Genomic DNA, 8,470 nt, shown 5'->3' on the forward strand with positions numbered 1-8,470 from the left:
CTAACTTCTTGTTATTTGATTAATAGGACACCCACTATTGTGCTTAATAGAAAATTTTCTTATGAACTTATTTTCAAAATTGAACCTAACCTCTCTTATATTAAGTGTTTTGGTTGCTTGTGTTTTTCAACTGTTCTTAATGCTTATGATAAATTCAGTAGCAGATCTATTAAATGTGTTTTAATTGGTTTTTCTAGTGTCAAAAAGGTTACAAACTTTATAATTTTGAAGATAAAAGTGTATTTTTTTTCTAGGGATGTAAAATTTTATGAGACAATTTTTCCTTTTAAACTGTAAAATTACAATTAAAAAACAAAATGATGGTGATTTACATAAAATTATTTTTTTGATCAAATGTTTTTAAGCACCAATGACACTTCAAGACCCTATGATGAAGAGAGGTCAAATAGTGATGGTGATGGCAGTAGTGATCATGTTCATGAAAATGAACAGAATCCTACAACAAATCATGTAGATGGCAGTAGTGATAATGCTAATGACCTCCTACAGCAACTCATGATAGTGAACAAAACTCTCATTTTGAGGGCAATTCTTTTAATTTACAAAGCACAAGTTCATCTGATAATCTAAGGAGATCTACTAGAAGCACAGTTTTTCCTAAAAAGTTTGATGAATTCATTGTTGATGATAAAGTTAAGTATGGTATGCATAGAGTTGTGAATTATTCTAATCTGAATGATAATTTGTGTTTAGTTTCTAATCTGAACAAAAGTTATGAACCTAAAACTTATGATCAAGTTGTTAAAGATAAAAATTGGGTTGAACCTATGAATATTGAAATAGAAGCTCTTAATAGGAATAACACCCGGGTTATTACTAACCTTCCACCTAATAGAAAACTTGTTGGTTGTAAATGAGTGTATAGAATTAAGTATAAATCAAATGGTGAAATTGAAAGATACAAGGCTTGACTTGTTGCCAAAGGATATAGTCAAAGAGAGGTAATAGACCATGATGAAACATTTTGTCCTGTTGTTAAACATGTTACTGTTAGGTGTTTAATAACAACTGTTGTGCAATATGATTGGCCTCTTTTTCAACTTGATATTAACAATTCTTTTCTTTATGGTGATTTAAATGAAGAAGTGTATATGACACTTCCTTAAGGCTACTATTCTGATTATGATAAAATGAATAATGTTTGCAAAATTAACATAATCTCTTTATGGCTTAAAACAAGCACAAGGCAATGGAATGAAAACTTGAATTCTGCCTTGGCTGCAAATGGTTTTACTCAAAGTAAAAGTGATTACTCTTTATATGTGAAAGATTGTGATGGTGTGTTTATTGCATTACTTGTTTACGTGGATGATATTGTCATTACTGAAAATAATGTTGCTAAAGTAGAAAAGTTTAAAACTTTTCTAAAATATAAGTTCATGATAAAGGATTTAATAAAATTAAAATATTTTCTTGGTATTATAATATTAAACACAAATCAAGTTGTTTGTTTGTCTTAAAGAAAGTATTGTCTAGGACTTTTGAATGACTATGGTTATTTAGGTGTTAAGCCAATTGGTCACAACAAGGAAACTGTTATCTTAGGACCCCCAAAAGGGTCGTAAAAAGCCTATTCTTAGGACCTTTGGCCTCATAGGACCCTCAAATCATTGGACGTGTAGGTGGGCGTCGTATTAACCAAAAAGGGTCCTAATGTTTATAGGACCGGTTTCATGAGTCCTATTAACAACATAAAAAGTGTCATTATAGAAGACCATCTTAGGACCTTTTATAATATAATCTGACGCATAAATTTGTGTTGTTTGAACCTATTAGGACTCCAAAAAAGTGTACTAATATAATTTAGTACCATAAAAAAGGTCCTAATATAAGTAGATGTTAATTAAGTACCACAAAAAGGGTCCTAATATAATTTAGTACCACAAAAAAGGGTCATAATATAATTTAGTACCACAAAATAGGGTCCTAATATAATTTAGTACCACAAAAAAGGGTCCTAATAAAACTAGATGTTACTTAAGTACCATAGAAAAGGGTCCTAATTCAATTTAGTACCACAAAAAAGGGTCCTAAGTTAACTATATGTTAATTAAGTACCACAAAAAAGAGTCCTAATATAAGTAGATGTTAATTTTGTACCACAAAAAAGGGTCCTGAGATATGTATATGTTAGTACCAAAAAAAGGTCCTAACAAGTAATAGGAGTTCCGGATATCTGGTTCGGATATTCGGGTCGATTTCGGGTTTTGGGCCATGATATGGTAATTGGGCCTTTCTAACCCAGTTTAGATAATTGGGCCTTTTGGATCTGCTTCAGCTAGCTGGGCCTGTCGCCACGTTTAAGCTTACTGGGTCTTTTGTGCCCGGTAATGCTATTTAGGCATTACGGGCCTGATTCAGCCATTTTGGGCCTTTCAGGCTTGCTTCAGCTATTTGGTCCTTTTGGTACTGGTTCGGATCCAATTTTCTTTTGCTGCATCAATTTATAATTCATTACAATTACAAAACAAATATTAATATTGTTGCAATCCAAAAAATATTACAGATTACTAATATTGTTTCAACACCACAAATGCAAGAACATATCCAGGTAACATCAACATATTACAGATCATTGTCTCAAACACACAAACTCATAAAACAAATAATATTCATGTTCAAACATTATAATCAAACCGGCCAGCATTACAAAACACACAAACTCTTCAATCCGCCACCAATCTATCTTGATCAGTCATCAAAATCTGCCACCTACAATTAAACCATCCACGTATAAGCATAAAGGTGCACGTTATAAAAATGAATTCATAATTTTAGTACAATATTAACAAAGACATACCTCGATCAACGCAGTAGGCCAAGCAGTAGACGTACCAATGACGTCATGAATGTATCTCATATGCTCATATGGCCTAAACAAAACTTCATTTCTTTCAATGGCCACTTGAAGCTCTACCTCACACCAACCAGCTTCATGTTCTGTTTGCAAAAAAACCGTAGTTGGATCCATGCTTACCAACTTTCCTCTTACTACCTTGTTGTTTGTAATGCTTTTCACATACCACTACTACAGAACGGGATATTTGGACGTGTGTAAACGGCCATGTAGACGTGTTGAATGACATGTCTAAATGGCACAGCTCTAATTGATATTTCCAATTACACCGGTTCCTTGCACCGGTCTAATAAACTTATATAGACGTGTCGAATCTCAACAAATAGACGTGTTCAACAGAGGTTAGATGGTAGGTAGTTAGACGTGTTCTGTTATCTCAATTAGACGTGGTCCGTTATGTCAGTTAGACGTGTTCCATTACTTCAAATAGACGTGGTCAAAAGCCATTTGGACGTGTTCCATTAGTGTAATTAGTCGTGTTGTTAGTAAGAACTAGACGTGTTCTTGATGAATTTGGAAACCTAATTAGGCGTGTCCCGTATTAACTTGTGTCCGCCATTGTTTTCCCAAATTTTTTAAATATCAGAATATAATATTAAATTTTTAAATTTTTAAATAGCCGCTAATATCAACTACCATTCAAAATTTCACGCCAAATACAACAGACTATCAATTAGACGTGTTAGCAAATAGACGTGTTAGCAATTAGACGTGTTTGCAAGTTACCAATTAGACGTGTTAACTAGGTAAGTTTCTGTTGGCAATTAAAATGTGCTGTAAAAGTGGTTTAGTGAAAAATTATTACATGATTATAAATAAATGTATAAACATTCTACAGATAAACAAATTAAAATAGTTACACCACACTCAACTATACAATTGACATAATGTATTTGATTTGTAGTAATACAAAATACATCAATCGTTAATATACTTTAAACATAGAAGAAACGAAGGTCTTTGCACCAAATATATATCACGCCCAACTAGCATTCTGCCCATTTTGTAAGCATCCAAGTATGTCATTCTGCTATAAACCTACATAAACATCCAAATATGACATCAATTAATGCAAACTTGATATGTGTCATTATAGAAGACCATCTTAGGACCCTTTATAATATAATCTGACGCATAAATTTGTGTTGTTTGAACCTATTAGGACTCCAAAAAAGTGTACTAATATAATTTAGTACCACAAAAAGGTCATAATATAAGTAGATGTTAATTAAGTACCACAAAAAGGGTCCTAATATAATTTAGTATCACAAAAAAGGGTCATAATATAATTTAGTACCACAAAATAGGGTCCTAATATAATTTAGTACCACAAAAAAGGGTCCTAATAAAACTAGATGTTACTTAAGTACCATAGAAAAGGGTCCTAATTCAATTTAGTACCACAAAAAAGGGTCCTAAGTTAACTATATGTTAATTAAGTACCACAAAAAAGAGTTCTAATATAAGTAGATGTTAATTTTGTACCACAAAAAAGGGTCCTGAGATATGTATATGTTAGTACCAAAAAAAGGTCCTAACAAGTAATAGGAGTTCCGGATATTCGGGTCGATTTCAGGTTTTGGGCCAGGATATGGTAATTGGGCCTTTCTAGCCCAGTTTAGATAATTGGGCCTTTTGGATCTGCTTCAGCTAGCTGGGCCTGTAGCCACGTTTAAGCTTACTGGGCCTTTTGTGCCCGGTAATGCTATTTAGGCATTACGGGCCTGATTCAGCCATTTTGGGCCTTTCAGGCTTGCTTCAGCTATTTGGTCCTTTTGGTACTGGTTCGGATCCAATTTTCTTTTGCTCCATCAATTTATAATTCATTACAATTACAAAACAAATATTAATATTGTTGCAATCTAAAAAATATTACAGATTACTAATATTGTTTCAACACCACAAATGCAAGAACATATCCAGGTAACATCAACATATTACAGATCATTGTCTCAAACACACAAACTCATAAAAAAAATAATATTCATGTTCAAACATTATAATCAAACCGGCCAGCATTACAAAACACACAAACTCTTCAATCCGCCACCAATCTATCTTGATCAGTCATCAAAATCTGCCACCTACAATTAAACCATCCACGTATAAGCATAAAGGTGCACGTTATAAAAATGAATTCATAATTTTAGTACAAAATTAACAAAGACATACCTCGATCAACGCAGTAGGCCAAGCAGTAGACGTACCAATGACGTCATGAATATATCTCATATGCTCATATGGCCTAAACAAAACTTCATTTCTTTCGATGGACACTTGAAGCTCTACCTCACACCAACCAGCTTCAAGTTCTGTTTGCAAAACAACCGTAGTTGGATCCATGCTTACCAACTTTCCTCTTACTACCTTGTTGTTTGTATTGCTTTTCACATACCACTACTACAGAACGGGATATTTGGACGTGTGTAAAAGGCCATGTAGACGTGTTGAATGACACGTCTAAATGGCACAGCTCTAATTGATATTGCCAATTACACCGGTTCCTTGCACCGGTCTAATAAACTTATATAGACGTGTCGAATCTCAACAAATAGACGTGTTCAACAGAGGTTAGACGGTAGGTAGTTAGACGTGTTCCGTTATCTCAATTAGACGTGGTCCGTTATGTCAGTTAGACGTGTTCCATTACTTCAAATAGACGTGGTCAAAAGCCATTTGGACGTGTTCCGTTAGTGTAATTAGTCGTGTTGTTAGAAAGAACTAGACGTGTTCTTGATGAATTTGGAAACCTAATTAGGCGTGTCCCGTATTAACTTGTGTCCGCCATTTTTTTCCCAAATTTTTTAAATATCAGAATATAATATTAAATTTTTAAATAGCCGCTAATATCAACTACCATTCAAAATTTCACGCCAAATACAACAGACTATCAATTAGACGTGTTAGCAAATAGACATGTTAGCAATTAGACGTGTTTGCAAGTTACCAATTAGACGTGTTAGCTAGGTAAGTTTCTGTTGGCAATTAAAATGTGCTGTAAAAGTGGTTTAGTGAAAAATTATTACATGATTATAAATAAATGTATAAACATTCTACAGATAGACAAATTAAAATAGTTACACCACACTCAACTATACAATTGACATAATGTATTTGATTTGTACCTATATCTAACAAAATGTAATACAAAATACATGAATCGTTAATATACTTTAAACATAGAAAAAACGAAGGTCTTTGCACCAAATATATATCACGCCCAACTAGCATTCTGCCCATTTTGTAAGCATCCAAGTATGTCATTCTGCTATAAACCTACATAAACATCCAAATATGACATCAATTAATGCAAACTTGATATGCAAAATGATTCTTGATCATTGCAAATAGTAATACAAACAGTTAATTTAACTTATAATTATACAACCATTATAACATACCTTGTTGAGATCAAAAAGGACTCCACAAATGCCATCTTTCAAAAATATCGTCTAGATCGATGGTAGAAAGGCAACGTATATCCCACGAAAGCTATAGATTTCAAATAGATTCCCAATATATACTTTATTATAAAATTTATATTAACATATATAATAAAGTATAAGTTTTATTTAAAAATATACAAACAGAAATAATTTAGTAATTTTTCACAATACCAACAACTTACTTCGTCAATACAAAATTCTCTCTTTATACCACCACTTACGATCGAATACATCCAACTGAGGACATAGTAACTACACTCCCAACTGCCTGGTTGTTGATTGCACTGCATGACAATTGCAAACACGTTTAACATGTAAAACGTATACAATAACATTAACATAAACATAAACATATGAACCTCAACATTAACATAAGACTATAGATGTTTGTACAAACCTTGACTACTTCCCATTTCAAAGGACCTCTAGCCCTATTGAAAATTAGATAAAAATACAAATAATTAACAGTTAATGCAGAATACTGTTATTTAAAATATTATTTAAATAAACAATTAATTAAAATAAAAAAACTGTCTTACTGATTTATACAATCTGCGAGTAGATAATTGTTTATCGTCTTTTGTTGTTTCCTATTCAGTGAATCAAGTATAATTCCTTTGTTCTCTTTTAGCGATACAAACACCCAGTGGCCTCTAGAAAAACAAAAATAACGTTCATTTAGAAGAAAAAAAAATATATAAGCATTGTTATATATATTAGTAATGATATAATTTGAAGATTTACATACTTCTGAACATATGGTGCGAAGAAATAATCATAAGTGAATTTGAAGGCGGTCTTCAAGTAGTCTATCACATCATTTTTACCAGATTCAATCAATTTGCCTTGGATCGAATAAGGGTTAATTAACCCATATGGTTTGGTAAAGGCTATTCTCATAAAGTTGTGTAGACCCCTAACAAATATGAAGTAAAAGGCCAAATGATGTTACCGTTCAACTTAAACTATAGTCAAACATGTGCATAAGTAAAATATGATACATATGAAAACATGTTACTGTCAATGTAACCTATATGAATATGAAAACATGTGCAAAAGATAACATAAATGTACTTACATCATGAAGAAAAATATAATGCTGCAATCCAACCAACCCTTTTTCCATAATATCATGATGTCATCAACATCAATCGTAGTTACCAAATTACCTGTTACGCCTGCAAACACACCAGGAGGGGTATTAAGTGTACATTCAGATGTAGGATCTTCTCTAGTCATCCATCTAGTATACACTTCTTGTACAATTGGTCTGTCGGGTATGGCATTCTCCAATATGATCAGCTGGGTAAGCACATCTTGTTTTTTCTTTTTTTGTAAATCTGTTATTGGTTGGTTAGTTGCAACAACCTGAACACCACATCATCAAAAAAATTTTATATATTAATATAATTTTGTAAGTTGAATTATATATGGTGAGTACTTCGTTGAACATATACCTGCTTACTAATAGGAGCAGCACTTATATCCATCTGCTTATTACTTGGAGCAACATTTTTATCATTTTTTTTTTTTTTGTAATTCATCAGTGTTTGATTTTGTTTCACACTCCTGTTAACAAATATAATATTTACATTAAAAATAGTTACTAATCACACTAGTTTTGTAGTTACTGTTGTATAGTGATTTATCATTTTAGGAAATTCTAAAAATAAGCAATTATGTAGGTACCTTTTTATTTAACAGACGCATTCTCAAGACAGGCCATGGTATGAAAGCCCCTACAGCTTCCTTCAATGTATTAATCTCAAAATCTTTATCTGGTATTGGAAGCAACACAGATTCATAGCGAGGCAAGACATGTTTTACTGACACCTTCATGTATCCTGGTAACATACGTTGTCCATGTATTAGGGTATGGTCGGTTCCATACAAAATCCCCTTAGCACACGGTACAGGTTCTGTACTTTTGGGATTCAGCAACATGATTTCTGTATGCGTCTATAGTGAACATGAATAAGGAAAAATTACATTTACAGTTAAAAGTATAAAGTTATGTATCACATAGAAGAATAATGAATAAATTTTTTTTTACAATAATTGAGAGTAAAAACAATAACCTTTATTTGTTGCAATTCAATCACTGATTGTGGTGTCAACCCTGGTATATTCCCATTACTTTCTTACA

The sequence above is a fragment of the Rutidosis leptorrhynchoides genome, chromosome 10 (assembly GCF_046630445.1).
Source record: "Rutidosis leptorrhynchoides isolate AG116_Rl617_1_P2 chromosome 10, CSIRO_AGI_Rlap_v1, whole genome shotgun sequence".
NCBI lineage: Eukaryota > Viridiplantae > Streptophyta > Magnoliopsida > Asterales > Asteraceae > Rutidosis > Rutidosis leptorrhynchoides.